Source organism: Hylobates moloch, unplaced genomic scaffold (assembly GCF_009828535.3).
Source record: "Hylobates moloch isolate HMO894 unplaced genomic scaffold, HMol_V3 SCAFFOLD_12, whole genome shotgun sequence".
NCBI lineage: Eukaryota > Metazoa > Chordata > Mammalia > Primates > Hylobatidae > Hylobates > Hylobates moloch.
The window spans coordinates 70,252,135-70,272,563 of NW_026652287.1; the positions used below are offsets into that span (position 1 = coordinate 70,252,135).

Below are 20,429 nucleotides of genomic sequence, written 5' to 3' on the forward strand. Positions count from 1 at the left end.
AAATACTTACCAGCATGAATGCACTGGGAATTTGCATGGACCCATGTTGTCCTTCATATAAAAGAATGATCTAATTGTTTGTATCCAGAGCTGAAGTTGGAAAGCAGTCACTTGTATTATTCCCTCACCAATAAAACAAACAAACGAAGAACAGTTCTTCATGCTTCACACCATATAGACTGAGATGGTTAAAAGGCTTGACTAGATATATGCTAGATGTTATCGCACCAAATATCAATGAAATTCAATATTCAACTGGAAGATTAAATCTTAAATCATATTAAATACAAGTTTTAGATTTACTCTGTGCTTTTTTTTGGGTGAAATTATATTCATTTAATTGATCAGAAGTGAAGATACTGATCTAAAATTCTGTGAAATTCTGTTTGATTTTAAAACTTCAGCAAGGTGAATGCTAAAAGTAAAGCAGTAGTTCAGACTCAGTTGCTCTTTCATCCCACTTTTCTGTTTAAAATCTAAGACTGAGTGACAATATCTGGATTGAATGACATAGCTGTCTGTCTTTGTAATGGGTGGCAAATGCAAAGAGGAGCAAGATTTTTAAGAATAACATTCTGCAAAGGATGTTGCTTACCTAGTCTGTTCTGTCTGAACACCAGAATCTTCACTCAAACTGTTAATTGTAGATATCTTTAAAATTCTTCCCAGGATGTTTTCAATTGCAGAACTTTATAAAGTTCACCAAAGAAGTTGATAAAGAAAGACTGAAAGCACATTTTGAAATGAACTATATAATGTAAGCATACATGTTATTAAGTATCTGTCTGGTTTACTAAAAGTCCTGCTTCTTTTTGCATTTGCTACCCATTACAAAGACAGGCAGCTATGTCATTCAATCCTGATATTGTTACCCATAGGCAGGAAAATCATTCAATCTGGATATTGTCAGCCAGTCCAGATTTTAAACAGAAAAGTAGGATTAGAGAGCAACTGAGTCTGAACTATCACTTTAGCATTGGCTTTACTTACTTTTTTTTTTTTTTTTTTTTTAGATGGAGTCTTGCTCTTGTCACCTGGAGTGCAGGGGCGCAACCTCGGCTCACTGCAACCTCCAACTCCCGGGTTCAAGCGATTCTCCTGCCTCAGCCTCCTAAGTAGCTGAGATTACAGGCACCCATCACCACATCAGGCTAATTTTTGTACTTTTTTAGTAGAGACGGGGTTTCACCATGTTGGCCAGGCTGGTCTCGAACTCCCGATCTCAGGTGATCTGCCTGCCTCGGCCTCCCAAAGTGCTGGGATTACAGGTGTGAGCCACCACGCCCAGCCCTGGCTTTACTTAAGTTTTAAAATCAAACAGAAAAAAAGAGGGATGGCTCCTTTAATTATATCCTACGTAGATTCTCTTGATTTTTCAGTTATTTAAAGTTACTAGAACAATCACAGTATATTAAAGAATCATGTTGTTAACTTTAAAGCTTCAATCTCCAGCTCAATTCAAAGCTCTTTTCACTATTCCCTTCTACTCTCCCCGACCCCAAGTACAGAGAAAGGGGCGATTATTTTCTTACTTAACTGGGTAAGGATGCAGTCCTCATTGGATTAACTGGATTTTGATAACCTCTGTGTGACAGTATCCAAAAGCTAGATCTATCATAAGGCTTCTTTGAGGGAGCCTGCAGGGGCTTCCCATTATGTAGTTTCCTGATGTTGGTCATCTGGATCGTTTACTGAACCACTTTAATTTCTCTTGCTGCAGAGATTCCCTCTTGCTGAGGTCAGCCTGTATACTGACAAAATGGCTGAAGCTCACCTACTTTCCCTGGTGTTCATACCACCCATGGGAATCTCCGTTATTCTTGACACACTAAATGATGGGCATGAAGACCCCTTTCTTGCTGTCCTGGCCTCTGTTAGTCTATCATCTCTTGCAAATTCTCTTTCCTCTACTCATGTAGCTCCAGGAGCTCAGCAAGTCCTTTGGCCCAGCAAACCCCCAACAGAGAAAAGAAATATGCCTCTTATTTTGGTAATCCCAATCTTTGGATATAATTCTCTTCCTGCAACCCCCACTCCAATTATATATTGGGAAGAGTCCTGTCCACAAACTGATTCTCCAAAAGGCCTCCTTATTTTCTCTCAGGCCTACCATTTTTTTAATGAAGGGTGAGTAGAAGTGGTGGTGGTGAGGTAGTGGTGGTGGTGATAGCTATGGTTGTGACACTACTTGGCTAATACTATGGGATTATTCAAAGTCATTTTAACTTAGAATGTGAAGTATTTAATGCATTTTATTCTCAGTTTTGGGGCATAATCATAATTACGGGGCAATGGGAAAACTCCCACTCAATATTATATTATAAATGCATCAACAAAAAAGAAAGATTCTGTTGTACCTATAGTATTATGAAATTAAGTGTTAGCCAGTCCTTGCCTAATGTATTGGCAAAACCTCAGTCCTAAAAGGACTGAGAAATATCTTATTTGGTCCTGTTAAAAATATCTTCTGTGATACCCAATTCACATCATGTGTCAACTTTTTTAGAGAGGAGATCTCACTAGATTGCCCAGGCTGGTCTCAAACTCCTGCACTCAAGCGATCCTCCTGCCTAGGCCTCCCTACGTGCTGGGATTAGAGGCGTGAGCAGCCACACCTGGCCTTGTGTCAATTTCTTATAACAAAGCTGTGGTAGGGAATTCTCAATCCCTATGTACAGGAACCCAAAATTCAGCCTTTCAAGTACAGTATCTCCATCAAATGTAGTTAGATAGCTTGTGGTTTTGTGAGATATTAATTAAAATCTTCAGTAAAAAAGAACTAAGGTACTTAGGTACACATATATTAACACCTTAACATACCAATGGGCTGGGCACAGTGGCTCACACCTGTAATCTCAGTACTTTGGGAGGCCAAGGTGGGAGAAGTCTCAAACCCAGGAGTTTGAGAACAGCCTGGGCAATATAGTGAGACCCTGTCTCTACAAAAAAATTATTAAAAGTTAGCTGGATGTGGTGGTGCATGCCTCTAGTCCCACCTACTCTGAAGGCTGAGGTGAGTGGATCGCTTGGGCCCAGGAGTTGGAGGCTGCAGTGAGCTCTGATTGTGCCACACTGTACTCTAGCCTAGGTGACAGAGTGAGACCCTGTCTCAAAAACAAAAGAAAAAAAAAGAAGAAAAAAAAGTAACAAACAAATTTGGCAATAATGAAACCTCTTAATTCAGAGCATTACAATGAAATCCTTTGCTTTTTAACAGAATACTCGCCAGTATCTTATGGAATTAGTGTACTGGGGAATCTAGTTTAGAGCCTTCCTTTCCTTTTTCTTTTTCCTTTCCTTGTTCCTTTTTTCTTTCCCTTTTCCTTTTTTCTTCCTTCCTTTTTCCTTCCTCTCTCCCTCTTTCATTCCCTTTTTGTAATTTTTGTTTCTATAAGGAACTAGGCAAAGCCAAGTAAATTCTTTAACTTAATTAAAGAAGTGTAATAGCTCTCTTTTGCTCCCACTCCACCATGTTGAGATGCCTGCTCACCCTTCACCTTCCACCATGATTGTAAGCTTCCTGAAGCCCTCATCAGAAGTCAGGCAGATTCTGGTACCATGCTTCCTGTACAGCCTGCAGAACTGTGATCCAATTAAATCTTTTTTTCTTATAAATTAAAAAAAAAGTATAATAAATATGTCTGCTGTTGTTGGTTCATTCAAAACAGATTTTCTCTTCCCTCTGCTCTATTGTAAGTGGTGTTGTTTTTAATAAGATTCTAAGATTCCCTAGCTTTTAACAAGAAGAGATTCGTTTTCAGAATAAGGCTTTCAGAAAGGTCTTCCTTACTAAGTATTTAGAAGTCCTGTGTTTTATAGTATCTTTTTGTGCTACATTATCACCTGTTTCCTCAGTGGCAGCTGCTGAGTTTGTAAAATATCAATTGGCTGTTTCTCTGGATTTTGCCATTTAACTATTACATGCTCACTTATATGGCTTATGCTTAATAAGAGTTGTTTCCTAATTGCAGGCTGCTTCATTAGAAGGAAAAGAAGAGGTTTGGGGATAATATTCCTCCAGAATCACCTTCACCAAAGTTATGGCAGCTGTAGCAACTTTTATAATCCAGAAGCTAATAGAAACTAATCTTACTCTTACTGAGGAAGTACAGTAAGTGTTTTATAAAATATGGTGTTTACCTCTATATTAGGCAGTGTTTTTAAAAATCTTAATTGATTATCACTCTCGATTCTAACTACTTCAGAGTTGGACATCATATTAAAAATGTAAGGTTGTTTAAGAACTGTTGTAAATATCTGGTAACCATCTTCTTCTAAACAATGTCTTTAAAAAGTTATGGGTCTTTTAAAACCCTCTTAGTAATTGTGAAAGGGATGCCATTACATAAACTCAAGATTAGTTAATGTGTTTATTTTTTAAAGTGACTTAAAAATGTATTTTTATGGCAGCAAAATAAAACATGATCACTAGTTGATGCTATAAAATGTAATCATTTAGGGATATGTTTTACTTCCCTACCTTACCTGATTTATTTTTTAGTTCTCAACAGAAAATATTTAACTCAACTAGCTAGCACATTTATATTTCTGTTGTTTTTTTAAATGGCTGTCTACATAGTCTATTATTTTCTTGCATTTTCCTTTTCAGGTGCCTCATTAGTAATTTTCTTTATTAAAAATTCTTAGATTACATGTGGTTTTCCACATAAAACTATTATCATCATCATCACAACTATTTGAGTGGTTGGTTCATTCCATACACTACGCTAAGCATTTGCATATGTCGTCTGATAAATTTTTTTTTTTTTTTGAGATGGAGTCTCGCTCTGTCATCCAGGCTGGAGTGCAGTGGCGCGATCTCGGCTCACCGCAAGCTCCACCTCCCGGGTTCACGCCATTCTCCTGCCTTAGCCTCCTGAGTAGCTGGGACTACAGGCGCCCACCACCATGCCTGGCTAAGTTTTTTGTATTTTTAGTAGAGATGGGGTTTCACCGTGTTAGCCAGGATGGTCTTGATCTCCTGACCTCGTGATCTGCCCGCCTCGGCCTCCTAAAGTGCTGAGATTACAGGCGTGAGCCACCACGCCTGGCCCATCTGATAAAATTTTTATGACAATCGTGAAAGGCAGTCATATTTTTATGCACAAATTTTAGGCAGCAAAACTGAGGTTTGTAGAAGTAATTTTTAAAATATTGCATTTTTTTCAAAGGGCACTGAAGCTTGCATGTGTTTCAGTTAGATAAAATTCCAGATCTTAGCTATTCAAAACCCTTATGCTCATAACCTTGCTTCTTAAATCCCTAGTGGCCCACTAACATATCCTTTAATATTTGTGAGTTCTTACAAAAAATCTTTAGTTTTGTACTTTCATTTCAAAAGTAATCTGAAAATTAACATAACTCTGTTTTGGATTACAAAACACCATTATATAAATAAATACTTTGACGTGAGTGCCCATGTTTTTGTTTGCTTATAATGGAGTTGGAGCCAGACTATCTAACTTAAAATTGCCCCGGGCTACAGTAAAGAATAAGTAAATTAATGATCCATTTATGCCAGGTGAAGGTCAAATACTGTAATTGCTTGCTTCTGGAATAAAGGTTTCAAAAAAATTATAACAGAGAAAACTGTTAGGAAAATTGAGTTATCACATAGCAACATAGGTATCTCAAATTCAAATAAATCTGTGCTCTATTTCCAATGATGATTTAGGCTTAACAAAAAACTTTTACATTAATGTTAACCTAAAATATTTTAGTTTTATTTCATTCTTAATTTTTTTCTAGTTTAATAGTTAAAACAGAGCTAAAAACATAAGTTTACTCCTAGTTTTCTATTTGTACATATTAGGGTAACTTTATAAGAAAAATAGTTTATCACACTGGGTATCCACAAAAATTCATAAAAGGTGCTCCTATAGTACTCAAGACTGAGAAACAGTAGTGTATAACTGTGAGGCCAGTGCATAATAGCAACACAATAGTTAGTTGAATCAGAATTTTAAGCATCTACCTAGGTTCTCCATATTTATTCATTTGATTGATTAGTAACATTTAAAAAATATATTCTGTGGCCAAACTATGTCAGAGTTACTTTCTTCCCCATTATTAAGTGCACTAAATTCATAGTAGGGAGTTTTAGTGGTCCTTAGACATTTTTTTTTTCAGTAAGGACCCCTTCGAGAATCTTGTGAAATCTATGGATCCTCTCCCAAGAAAACGGATATACAAAAATATTACAAACAACATTTTAAAAATTATATACATTTAAAAAAGAAAAGAATAGGTTCTGTAGTCACAAAACCTGAATTCCAATCCTCTCTCTTTATAATCTGTGTAATCTAAAGCAGCCTCTCTTTTTCTTTTTTTAAATTATACTTTAAGTCTTAAGGTACATGTGCACAATGTGCAGGTTTGTTACATATGTATACATGTGCCATGTTGGTGTGTTGCACCCATTAACTCGTCATTTAACATTAGGTGTATCTCCTAATGCTATCCCTCCCCCCTCCCCCTACCCCACAACAGGCCCCGGTGTGTGATGTTCCCCTTCCTGTGTCCATGTGTTCTCATTGTTCAATTCCCACCTATGAGTGAGAACATGCGGTGTTTGGTTTTTTGTCCTTGCGATAGTTTGCTGAGAATAATGGTTTCCAGCTTTATCCATATCCCTACAAAGGACATGAACTCATCATTTTTTGGGGCTGCATAGTATTCCATGGTGTATATGTGCCACATTTTCCTAATCCAATCTATCATTGATGGACATTTGGGTTGGTTCCAAGTCTTTGCTATTGTGAATAGTGCCGCAATAAACATATGTGTGCATGTGTCTTTATAGCAGCATGATTTATAATCCTTTGGGTATATACCCAGTAATGGGATGGCTGGGTCAAATGGTATTTCTAGTTCGAGATCCCTGAGGAATCGCCACACTGACTTCCACAATGGTTGAACTAGTTTACAGTCCCACCAACAGTGTAAAAGTGTTCCTATTTCTCCACATCCTCTCAAGCACCTGTTGTTGTTTCCTGACTTTTTAATGACTGCCATTCTAACTGGTGTGAGATGGTATCTCATTGTGGTTTTGATGTTTATTTCTCTGATGGCCAGTGATGATGAGCATTTTTTCATGTGTCTTTTGGCTGCATAAATGTCTTCTTTTGAGAGGTGTCTGTTCATATCCTTCACCCACTTTTTGATGGGGTTGTTTTTTTCTTGTAAATTTGTTTGAGTTCATTGTAGATTCTGGATATGAGCCCTTTGTCAGATGAGTAGGTTGCAAAAATTTTCTCCCATTCTGTAGGTTGCCTGTTCACTCTGATGGTAGTTTCTTTTGCTGTGCAGAAGCTCTTTAGTTTAATTAGATCCCATTTGTTGATTTTGGCTTTTGTTGCCATTGCTTTTGGTGTTTTAGACATGAAGTCCTTGCCCATGCCTATGTCCTGAATAGTATTGCCTAGGTTTTCTTCTAGGGTTTTTATGGTTTTGGGTCTAACATTTAAGTCTTTAATCCATCTCAAATTAATTTTTGTATAAGGTGTAAGGAAGGGATCCAGTTTCAGCTTTCTACATATGGCTAGCCAGTTTTCCCAGCACCATTTATTAAATAGGGAATCCTTTCCCCATTTCTTGTTTTTGTCAGATTTGTCAAAGATCAGATGGTTGTAGATATGCGGCATTATTTCTGAGGGCTCTGTTCTGTTCCATTGGTCTCCATCTCTGTTTTGGTACCAGTACCATGCTGTTTTGGTTACTGTAGCCTTGTAGTATAGTTTGAAGTCAGGTAGCACGATGCTTCCAGCTTTGTTCTTTTGGCTTAGGATGGACTTGGCAATGCGGGCTCTTTTGTGGTTCCATATGAACTTTAGTTTTTTCCAATCCTATGAAGAAAGTCATTGGTAGCTTGATGGGGATGGCATTGAATCTGTAAATTACCTTGGGCAGTATGGCCATTTTCATGTTACTGATTCTTCCTACCCATGAGCATGGAATGTTCTTCCATTTGTTTGTATCCTCTTTTATTTCATTGAGCAGTGGTTTGTAGTTCTCTTTGAAGAGGTCCTTTATGTCCCTTGTAAGTTGGATTCCTAGGTATTTTATTCTCTTTGAAGCAATTGTGAATGGGAGTTCACTCATGATTTGGCTCTCTGTTTGTCTGTTATTGGTGTATAAGAATGCTTGTGATTTTTGCGCATTGATTTTGTATCCTGAGACTTTGCTGAAGTTGCCTATCAGCTTAAGGAGATTTTGGGCTGAGACGATGGGGTTTTCTAGATATATCTAGCAGCCTCTCTTAAAGCCTCCATTTCTTCATCTGTAAAATGCAAATACCACCTATCGCACAGAAATGTTACACAGATTGAGTGATATCATGTAATTATGGTGCTTGCCACTTAGCAGATGCTGAACTAAGCGGTAACTATAATTATTTTCTATTGTTAGAGGTTTTATTATGCTGACTGTTTACAGCCACTTTTTAGATTCCAAGGATCTTATATTCTTCCCACTGGTTACCTCATTTATTTGGCTTCTCCTTTTAGGATATTTTTATAGATGATAGTGACCCACAAAAGCACTGGAGGGGTAATAGCATCTCTAATGTTCAGTTCAGAATAGAAGTGGCTTTAATACTGCCATGATCAATTCCAATGGTGATGAGTATTAGAGAGATTCAATATATGGACAAGGATATTTAAAGGGGGGGAAATGTGGTTCACAAATTTAAATGATATCTGCTACATACATGTAGCATACAAGAAAATGGAAAAAATTATACTATTATTCTGACATCACATAGTTTTCTTGAGAACTAAATGACAAGGTGATGTGATTTATAATATTATATATATGGATCTATCTTCTGTATGCATTTTTTAGTTTTCGTCTCTGTTTCCTAGCCCAGAGGTCCTAAAACTTCTAGATGGGGCACTAGGAGAATCTTATTCTATTCAGTCTTTGACCCTTGGTTCCTGACCCAGAGCTTCTAAGCCCCTTGGAATTTCCTGGATGATAGGAGAATCTTTTGTTCTAATGAGGTAACTCTTGATGGGCTCCTGGATAGCTTCAGGATGGGAGCTGGTTGCCAGGGACTCCACCCATGTGATTAGGGAGTTGCAACTTTAACCTGGCTCCTCACCTCTAGGGAGGGGAGAGGGAGTTAAAGGTTATTTGCTCACCAGTGACCAATAATGTAATCAATCATGCCTACATAATGAAGTATCCATAAAACCCAAAAGGACAGGCAGGGTTCAGAGAGCTTCCTGATAGCTGAACACGAGGAGGTTCCCAGAAGCTGGCCTGCCTAGAGAAGGCATGGAATTGCCACACCTCTTCTCCCTATACATAGGGCAAGGTCTGGGAGAAGAGGTGTGCAGATTCCTCTTCCATCCAGCTGTTCACCTATATGCTTTGTAATATCCTTTATAATAAACGGTTAAATGCAAGTAAAGTGTTTCTCTGACTTCTGTGAGCCACTCTAGTGAACTAATTGAACCTGAGGAAGGGATCATGGGAATCCTGATTTATAGCTTGGTCAGGAGTATAGGTGACAACCTACTACTTGTGGCTGGCACTGGAAGTGGTGGGTGCAGTCTTGCAGAACCGAGCCCTCAATCTGTTCGATCTGATGCTGCCTCCAGATAGATGGTGTCAGAACTGAATAGAATTGAGACACCCAGCTGATGTCTGCTAGAGAATTGATGGTTTGATGTGGGCGGGGGTGAGGGGGGACCACTACCCCACCCCATCTTGTTGCAGAAGTATTGTATTGACTAGTATTTGAGAACAGGGAAAAAGTTTGGTTTTTCCTCTCTCAGAGACAAAACATAGTGCCTGGAATATGACTGAGGTTCAGCCACATTTGAAAAATGCATGGCAAATGAATACTGCATCAGAACAGAACATCTTATTAAGGTGAGACGGCATTTATTCTATTATACTCAAAACTGATAATATTAAAAACATACTTTATGTTCATATCTGAGACAAAAACAAATAACTCTAAGGAACTATCCAAATTTCTTTCATTTTCATTGTCACTTTGGTATTTTAAGCATCAAATATTGCTTGAAATATCTGAGCATAAACATATTCTGGTTGTGTTTCATATAGGGTCACTATAGCCATCATAACAAGATTTCACAGAAGGCTGACGAAGTTTTAACAAAGATCCTCAGTCAATATAAAATGGTCCGATAACAGTAACTGATATAAAAATAATGAAAAAATAGTTACGTTTGCAAGGCTGACTTAACACCTCGTGCATATTTTGTTAGATGATCTTTGTGAGACTTACAAATTAAACATTTGTATTTTAAAACTTTTTCTTTGCTCTTAACAATGTATCATGTCAATAAAATTCCCTCCACATCATTTCAAATGTTCACTGTATGGATGTTGCTTAACCAATCTCCTAATAAATGATGCAGTAAAGAATACTCTTGCAATTAACTTGTTAAACACACCCTTATTTGCTTATAATACATTTTTTTTTTTTTTTTTTTGAGACGGAGTCTCGCTCTGTCACCTAGGCTGGAGTGCAGTGGCACAATCTCGGCTCACTACAACCTCTGCCTCCTGGGCTCAAGTGATTCTCCCATCTCAGCCTTCCCAATAGCTGAAACTACAAGCATCTGCCAGCATGCCCAGCTTGTTTTTGTATTTTTAGTAGAGATGGGGTCTCACCATGTTGGCCAGGCTGGTCTTGAACTCCTGACCTCAGGTGATCCAACCCCACCGCAGACTCCCAAAGTGCTGGCATTACAGGTGTGTGCCACCGTGCCTGGCCTTTTGTTTTGTTTTAGGCAGAGTCTTGCTCTGTCACCCAAGCTGGAGTGCAGTGGCATGATCTCAGCTCACTGCAACCTCCGCCTTCTGGGTTCAAGCGATTCTCCTGCCTCAGCCTCCAAGTAGCTGGGACTACAGGCGTGTACCACCACACCTAGCTAATTTGTTTGTATTTAGTAGAGACGGGGTTTCACCATGTTGGCCAGGCTGGTCTCAAACTCCTGGCCTCAGGTGATCCACCCGCCTTGGCCTCCCAAAGTGCTGGGATTACAGGCATGAGCCACTGCACCCAGCCTGCTTACGACACATTTCTAAAAGAATTGCTGGGTCAAATGCACATGCTCAAGGCTTTTGATACATATTGCCAAACTGCACTCTAGAAAAGTGCTGCCAGCATACACTCTCAGCAATATAAGCAGCCCTGTTTCTCTGAATCCTTGCTAGTATTATCAAGAAATAACCACTTGTTAAAATAATGCCTGAAGACTAAATTAATGTTTAACATGTTTTGTCACTCACAAATTGGGCTTACTATTAAATTTTAACTGTTATAGTATTACCATTCAAAGCTTAAGATTCTTACACATATTTCAGATGAAGAAACTGAGGTCTAGTAAATTATAAATCAGACCCCTTTTAGTGTGAATTTTAGCCCTGGATATATTGCAGTGCAGTCTACTTTTTTTTTTTTTCCTTGTACTAGCCTTACAGATTTCCCAGAAAAAGGTAGACATCTTCTTTACTAAGTTGGGGGCTAATATTCTATTAGTTTAGTACTGTTTTTCCTGTTTCCCAGATTGGATTTTACAAATTTGGTGTTAAGGATATCTTTTGACATTTACTCATTTATTATTAAAAAAGTCTAGCTAATCTTGGATAAGAATTTTGTTGATTCATTCACTCAGTAATTTAACAGCATTTATCTAATGCCTATCATGTGTGAAGGATAAAGTAGTGAACAAAACAGGTGTAGTTTATATTTTTGTAGCGGGAAGGGAAGTAGAAAATAAACAGTGAATAAAGAAGATAATGATAAATTATAAATGCTAATAAGAAAATAGAAGGGCACGTGATTGACAGAGAATAAATGGGAATGGGAGCTATTTTAGATAGGGTGGCCAGGGAAGGCCTGTCAGAGATATTTGGGTTAACCTGAAGGAAGAGAATGAGTCAGCCATATCCAAGACAGAAAAACCACATCCCAGGCAGAAAAAAAATAAATAAGTAAAAAATAAAAAGCAAGTGCAAAGGCCCTGAGACACAGTATCAGGTAAGATTAAATTCAGTTGAGAACAAGAGACTTCAAAATAGTGGCTTTAATAATACAGACATTTACGAGAGCAGGGCTGGCATAGTGCTCTGATCCACAAAGTCCTCACGGACCCTGGTTTCCACCAGTTTAGTTTTGCTATCCCTAGAATGAGAGAACTTGCATGAGACACAAATTGGCAGCTAGAGTTCCAAGCCATCACATCTATATTCCACGGTACAGGATAAAGGAAAAGCTGCATTGAAGGTGTGCACCAACTGTCTTTTAAGGATGGCTTTACAAGTGTGCCACATGATATACTGCTTATATCCCATCAGCCTGCACTATTACACAGCTACAAGGAAGGCTGCAAAACATAGTCTTTGTTCTGGGTAGCCATGTATCCATGTCTATTACTATGAAAAAAATGGAGGAATTTTTGGGGACAACTAACAGGCTCTGCTACCGACTAGAAAAAGCTCAGCCCATGACAGAAAGGAGGCAGTAAGAAGGGTGAGAAGAACTTCCCGTGTTGCTTCCTGGGAAGATGGAGAAGTGGGCAGGAGGCAGATTATCTATGGTAAGGAATTCCGATTTCATTCTGCGTGCATAAGGAAGCTATTGGAGAGTTTTAAACAAGGGAGTGACATAACCTAACAACATTTTTTAAATGATTGCTTTGATTGGTATATAGAGAACGGTTTAAATGGGAAAATATTCATGAGGGTACAGATAGAAAGTGAAAGCAGCTAGTGTGGATATTGCTGTGGTCCAGCAAGAGATGATGGTGGCTCCCAAGGGTTGTAGCAGTGGAGGTGATAAGTAGCTAAATTCAGAATATATTTGTCAGGAAGAATTGATGGTACTGTCTGATGAGTAGTATGAGAATGAAGAATCACAGAAAATTCCAAGTTTTATGCCTGAGCAAGTAAGTGAATGGTGGTACTATTTATGAAAATCAGGAATTCTAAAGGAGCAGCAGATTTAGGGAATGAACAAAGGGAATTCAAATGTTGTTTTAGACACATTAGAGAAGGCTGTCCTTTTTATCCCTTGCCATGGCAAAATTTTCAATACCATCCATACTTTTCTAAAAATGTGTGGCCTCCTTCTTCTACAAGTTATACACAAACTCATTCTTCCCTTAATAGGGTATTTTTTTCCTCAAAGTCTGTAATTTTTAAATAAAGTGTACAGAGAATTTAACATAATACATATTTTGGAAATACACAAAACATGCGCCTATTAGTATGGACTACTTTTCAGGTAAAAGTAAGAAAATCTAGTAAGATAGTTAAAAGAAAACCAAACTACCAAATGGGCAAACTTGATGAACTTTTTGATGTAACAGGACAATTTAAAAAATGTCCCATCTATTGGTAAGAACTCTTACTATAAGAATACTTACTATACAAGCCTTTAACAAATGCTAGCTCATTAAATACCTAGAACACTCTCTAAGGTAGGTATTAAAAATTTTTTAACAAATTTATAATAGATTTGGCACAAATAATAGGACAATTAAAGGCTTGTTCTTCAACACGGCTTAAAGTGAACTCATCCTAAACAAATAGTGTTCAGTCAGAGTCAAAGTAAGTAGTATCAAATATTGAAAGTAATGGTGTCAGTGTATTTTTCCCTAACACTCTTAACTCTCAAATCAGACTTAGACCCTCTGGAAGTCATTCCATAGAGGTATATTCAATCTTTTAACACACCATCTTATGGTTGAAGATGTTAACATGAGGAGGAGAAAGCAGGAAGAGGAAGGGACTATTTGGAGAAGACGGGGAGAAAGAAAGGAAAGACACTAATGTGTTGTTCCTCCTCGAATTTTCCTGAAGTGAAAAAGAAAACAAAAAACAGTGAAGTAGAGTGTTTGATGAAATGAATAACCAAGCAATACATTTTCTACCTACACCAGTACCACTAGGAGTTGAAATAAATTCACACAATGTCTGCTGATATGTCAAAACACCTTACCTTCAAAAACATGACCGTTACCTTTTATTTTATAGTATGCTTGTGTTTCTTGCTATTTCTTGCTTTTGACCTTCAATGATAAATTTAAACTGGATTACAGTGATTCTTTTGTAAGTAAAAGGTGACTTTTTAAAAGAAACAACCAATGGAAATAGAAATTTTATTTACTTCAAATTAACTGTACTTTAATTACTCAAATAGAAAAGAACAATTTTCACATTATGAAGCCACACAATTCCAAAACACATATGCAGAGGCTCTTTTTAAGTCCGAACTGTCTATTAATTACAAAAAAGTGAAGAGTTTACAGATATACAAGGAAATAAAGGGGAATTATTGCAAAGAAAACAAGTTTAATTTCACTTTGAACGACAACGATTTTTCTGGAAAGCAGATACTTCACTCCTTTAAGTTTCCACCTAAGCCACAATAATTTCAAACGGTCTTGCGGATGACCCAGCTGGTCGCTCTTGTTTATGTGGGGACTGCGGGGAACGAGAGCCAGAAAAACTGCTATAAACCTAATTTGGCTAGAGCAAGTTCACACGACGCGACCGTGCTTTAAAAACTTGCTCTCCATTATGTACCTCCTTCCATCAGGTTGGGAAAAAAAAAAAAAAAGGTGGGGATGGTGAGTAAATACACCAGTGGTTTCATCAGAGGGGAACTCACTACTCAGGAGGTGACGGTGACGTGGTGCCGGTCCCTGAAGTACGCGCACAAGCTCCGGAGGTTGCGGGAGCTGAGGGAGGAAACAAGGACACGGTCAGATTCGCTCCAGGTGGCGGGAGTGAGGAGGGGAAGAGTGAGGAGGCGGACGTGCGGGGGCGGGGTGTCCAACACAAACACAAACACGAACACGCTCAGCGTCCCCGGGGAGGGCGGACTGAAGCCACCTCACCATTCATCGCCCCTGGACCCCGCGGTCCCCCTCGGACTCAGGGCCAGAGCCCTCTGCGAAGCAACCTGGCCCCAGGGAAACGGTAGCGGCCGCAGAAGCCCCGCTCTCTGTAACGGCCGCGGAGGAGCAGCAAGCCTCCCTCTGACTCGGTAGGTGACAAGACGGAGCGGCGGTAAGGGCGGTAGGGGAGTGACGCGCCTCTCTCCACCTTGTTACAAGCACGCTGGAAGCGGCCTCCCCACCCCATCGCTGCCGTTTTGCAGTCGCCGCTCCCACCTTCCGCTGCCGCCTGGAGGGAAGCCGGAGCGACGGGGGTCACGGCGGCGGTCAGAGGGTAAAGGTCTTGCTCCCAGCAGCCTCCGCGGTGGATACGTCGCCATCTTGGATCCGCGGGACAAGAAAATTCATGCGGTGAGTTTTTGGCAAATTTTCGGAAGTCTGGCAGCGGGGCGCGCGGCGGGGGCGGCGGATTCGGGGCCTCTGCAAGGCGGGGGAATGCCCCGGGGCCGGTCCGGTCGCGCCCAGGGTCCGCCGGTAGCGTCCCGGCCCACCGCTTCCCGTTGCTTTTGTCTCGGCTCCAATCGAGAGAGGGAGAGCGGAGCGGGCGGGGAGGGGGGGTGGCGGCGGTGGAGGGAGGGAGGGGGTGTGTATGGGGGTGGTGGTGGACCGGACGTAAAGCGTCGCTGTACTCGGGCCGCTGCAGCAGCAGCAGCAGCTCCAGATCCTAGGCCCGGTCCCATCCGCGAGTGTTGGGGCTTCCCCAGACTCCACTCCCCTAGGCTCCCGCCAGTGCGGAGGAGCCGCTGCTGCCGCGCTGCTTCCTGGGGGAGAAGAGAAGGCGGCAGTGGCCGTGGCCGAGGAGCTCGAGCCCGCTTTAGACGGCTCTGCCGCCTTCCCGGCAGCTGGTGCTGTCTGTGGCTTCTTACATTCTCTCAATACACGTATATCATCTGCCAGTTATGTGTATTTCTGTTAGTGTGTTTGCAAGTGTCAGATGGGAGACACTGGACTGGCTAACGGGTGTCAGGAGCCTGCAGGCCCTGGGATACCGAAGGCTGTGCGTGGTGGAGAGAGAAGGAATGCAACTGCGATGCCGCCTCTGCCACCGCACCAGGAAGGTGAAGCTTCCGTAGTGTCGTAGACTGAGTCCAGATGGTCCTGGGGCGGCGGAGGAACCACAGACGCTTCTGTCTGTGAAGTTGCAAGCCCTGGGTTTCTACTTCCGCAGGGGCCTCTCCACCTTTTGCTGTCGTAGGTCTCACTTAAAAGTTTAACAAGAAAAGAGTAGGGTTAAAAGAGGCTTTTGTAGTTCTTCATTGAAGCACTGTTGTCTGTCCGGGAGAAAGCTGATAACTCTTGGTAACTGTGGTTCTTAGCAAAAGAGAATTGTAGTTTTCTTTTATACAAAGTATTTCCAAGGTTTTAGACTTTATATTTATTCCAGGCCTAACGGTATTACTACTACAAAAGTCTTAAGTAAGGGTACCACCCTCTCAGAAGGAAGCTAAACATCAACTTCCTTCGAATCCTTGGAGACATCTTCACTTTTCAACATCCGGAAGACTGAGTGCAACATATTTTGTTTCATTTTCATAAAATTCTTGGTCAGAGAATCCCACTCCTTTTAAAATCGTTTGGGCAGTTCCTCATAATTAAGTACACTGCTTCGAACCCGTAGTTCTTGGCGAAATGGTAAAAAGTACTCAGTTAAAGTTAGTTCACGAGGGAGGCCAACTTGAATTTAAGATTCAGAGTTGAACGTATTTAGTGTCATGCTTGATATTAGGAATTTTTAGAGCTCGGAATCATAAGTGTGACTCTTGATTTCCCTTTTGAAGCAATGTAAATGGAAAGAATAAAGTATGGGGTGAGGGATGAGATATAAATTTTAAAGTATCCATTTACATACAAGGTTTGTGTTGAGTTTGGGAATGCTTGGCATAATTGACAACAGTTCTTTCCAAACGTCAATGAATAAATCTCTTACAATTTTGTAAGGTAACTATTGCAGATTGAAAGGGTTAAGAATCATAGTTGGCTGAAATGGTTAAGTGTATATTCAGATCTCTGTTCATTGAAATGTTTTATAATGGACCAAGATAATTAGTAAGCTCTTTATGTTGAATTTGTTTAGTTTGTAGTTCTTTCATAATGTTTAAAGAAAAGGAAATACAAAATACACTTAAAGACAAAACATGTTCCACTCTACTCACTTATTTCTTGACTTTGTAAGATCCTTACTGTAAAAAAGGTACCTTTCTCTCATATTTTCTGAGAGCTTGAATTGTAATAATTTTTGTGAATACTTTGTGTTTTAGAGAGGAAGTGAGAAACTCCGCTAAAGTTTTTTTTTGCATCTTGATTAGTGCTTCATCAATACAAATAAGTTAATGTAAACATTTGTTGGCAGGCGTCTTTTTCTAAGTATACAATGTAGAGATATCTGTAACCTAATCTGATCTCAGGGAATGAGAATTGCCTGTTTGTTTAACCAAGCAGCAAATACAGCCTATACAGTTTTTCAGTTTCTATAATACTTTAATTTATATGGTGGAAAAATGAGGGCAAAATGCTTATGTGTGAGTGATTTATATCCCCGAGTACCTGATCTTGAAGATAAAACTCAGATTGTGGCTTATCTTCTGATGCTGGGCAAAAAACAAAAACAAAAAAGTTCAGGATGATACAACTTCCCATGTACCTCCCTACAAGAACTAATTACCTTTGTTTTTGCTTTATAACTTTGAATGTTGCACTTTTTGATTTTTCAGAGATGCTTTACAGTTATTATAACCTGAAAATTATTTGTTCAAAAGTAAATAAAATTTTCTGGTGTATGAATAGATTTTATTAGAAGTGATTCTAAGCCAGTTCTCATTTGTATTCCTTTAGTAGATACTGACATTAAAAGTACCTGTATTTTGAAAGACCATTACAGAATTTTTTACAACCTAAGTTATAGTTTTATCTTTTCTAGTGACAGACTTAACTTCGTAAGATTTTCTGATAATATAAATAAAATGTATGCTTCACATGTATATATGAAATAATGAGTGAGCATTAATAGACTAGTGAAAAGAACTTAGCTTACAATTTATTTTCTTGCTCTTTAAAAGCAGTGTTAAATAATAGCTTTTTTTTGTTGTTAAAATTTGTAACTGTAGAAAGTTCATTCTGTTGGGATCACATATTTGAAAGCAAACTAACAATGCCATGTGCTTGCTTGAATAGGCATTTGAGGACAAGTTACTTGCCTGAGATTTCAGGAAAATACACCACCAAACATTTATGATGTTTGTTACCTGGATCTGTAGTGGATTTTGTAACACAAAGCGGCAAAAGATCCAAGGTACCAGGTAGGGCGGTTTAGGGGCAGAGTTAATATGAGGTGTACTGTAATGTTTGAGTGGAATTACATACAGTGTTAATCAAGGGATCTAGTGCTATGGTAGAACTTATTCTGCTTGATGATACAGGTGACTGTTCTTCCTTACTAAGAGCAGTTTCTACCTGTGATACTTAAAGGGATTGAATTTCACTGTGACTTATACCAGATATTTTGAAAAGAGCTGTGCTAAAGTTGATGTCGTTGTAGAAAGTTTGCCTTGAAGTGGAATGAAAGTTAGGTTTTTATTCCTTTAGTTTTTCTGTTTGACATCCTTTGATTTCTAGTTTAGAATTCAACTCTTATGACTAATCATGCTGATGTGGTTTGTTCATTTATTTTCTTTGTCTATACTATTAGGAATGTCCTGGAAATAGAATTCGTACTGTGTTTTCTGACAACTTGTTCTCTGAAATACAGATGCTAATCTGTTGGTATCTGTTGGTATATCCCTTGGGGGTGTGCTGCATTATAAAGTAATAAAACAGTTTACAATGTTTACTTTTTGTCAAGAGCTCATGACATGTAATATGGAAATACAAAAAAGTGAATTATTTAGAAAAAAATGGGAAATTTTTCCTTTTCTGGGCACTTCAGTGTTTTGTATATGCTTAGACTCAGGATCTAAGTCCACTTAGATATATGGTTAGATATTTTGGACTATTTGCCACTTAACCCTGAACATTTTCCTTTCCTTATTCTTTTTTTTTTTCTTTGAGTCGGAGTTTTGTTCGTCGCCCAGGCTGGAGTGCAATGGCGCGATCTTGGCTCGCTACTACCTCCGCCTCCCGGGTTCAAGCGATTCTCCTGCCTTAGCCTCCTGAGTAGCTGGGATTACAGGCATGCGCCCGGCTGATTTTGTATCTTTAGTAGAGACAGGGTTTCACCATGTTGGTCAGGCTTGTCTCAAACTCCTGACCTCAGACGATCTGCCTGCCTCAGCCTCCCAAAGTGCTGGGATTACAGGCGTGAGCCACCACGCCCGTCCTATTCTTTTTATTCATGTGTATGTTAATTGCATGTATGTGTGTGTGGGGTAGGTGGTAGTGCATATTTTATGTATCTTTCACTTCTCTGTTGTTTGATGAACTTCTTCCATACTCCTCTTTGGTATCACTTTCTTCATAAATCTTTCCTGACTTCCCAAATCCTCCTGCTGTATTGCTTTTTATTCTTCAAACTTCTATTATGGAATGTCACACTGTATTGTAATTTACTGTCCATCTGGACTGGGAGCACCTGAGAGGTATGGCTTTGCCTTGTTTATGTTTACATTTCGAATGCCTCTATAGAGTGCATAATACTTAGTAGGTTCTCAATACTATTAAACTGAACTGTTGCTAGATTGTCATTTGACAGTGCTGTTTCACAATCCACAGATCTGAAGCAACAGATTGGAAAAGTGGTGGGGAGAATGGCATCCTGTATTCCTTCACTTCCTTGAATCCTTTCTTACAGTTTTGCTTCTTAATTACATATGGAAAAATAGATAACTAGCTTCTTAGAGAAGTGTGTTTAGAGTTAGTATGGAATTAGGGAAGGATGTTAGTAATAGAGTGATTAATACCCCGTTTTGTTTCTGGCAGGATGTTTAGATCTGTATTTCTTGCTGTATTTTGTATGGTTATGGCTATTATTTGAAGGAGATATTTTGTATTTGTCTTTACAAGGTATCATGTTTACCAGTACTTGCCCATGAGCTCCTATTAGATTTGGGGCTTCTGAAGTTAGATTCTGTTTTTCTCATCTTTTTCCTCTTAATGCCTGGCCCATTGGTTAGTAGAAAGCAGGATTTCTCTAGTTTGAATAAAATTGCCCTTATGGAAATAAGGTGAGATGTATCTTATTGGAGGTCCAAAATTTAAAAAGCTCTGAAAGTTGATCATTTCTTTTGTTTTGTTTTGAATAAGCAAGCTGAGAAAATATCAACTGGAATTATACCTGTGAATTTTATTATTATTATCTTTCTTAATCTGATTTTCCCACATTTTCATATGGAAATGTTCACGTGTTTGACTGCAGGTGTTGCCATTGGCAGATGTTACATCATATATGATACATGCAAGATTTTACCTTTCTCAAATCTGAAACTGTGTTTTGAGAAACATGTGGCCTTTGTAGGTTTGTTTAAGAGATTGTGAGCCAATTTTCTGCCCATTTTA

The 20,429-nt window shown here is 39.2% G+C and overlaps 1 protein-coding gene across 3 annotated transcripts in view; it reads left to right on the forward strand.

The window, feature by feature from the left end:
* The first annotated feature begins 14,908 nt into the window (after window positions 1-14,908).
* CNOT2 (CCR4-NOT transcription complex subunit 2) overlaps window positions 14,909-20,429 on the forward strand; it is a 115,870-nt gene continuing 110,349 nt past the window's right edge. Inside the window, exons 1-2 of one of the 3 annotated variants that reach the window (XM_032170724.3) lie at window positions 14,932-15,031; window positions 15,146-15,293. The gene's annotated coding sequence lies outside the window, so the exon portion shown is untranslated. Of the gene's footprint in view, window positions 15,032-15,145; window positions 15,294-15,553; window positions 16,001-20,429 lie in introns of those variants that run through there. The other 2 variants (XM_032170727.2, XM_032170726.2) reach the window with 2 other exon arrangements.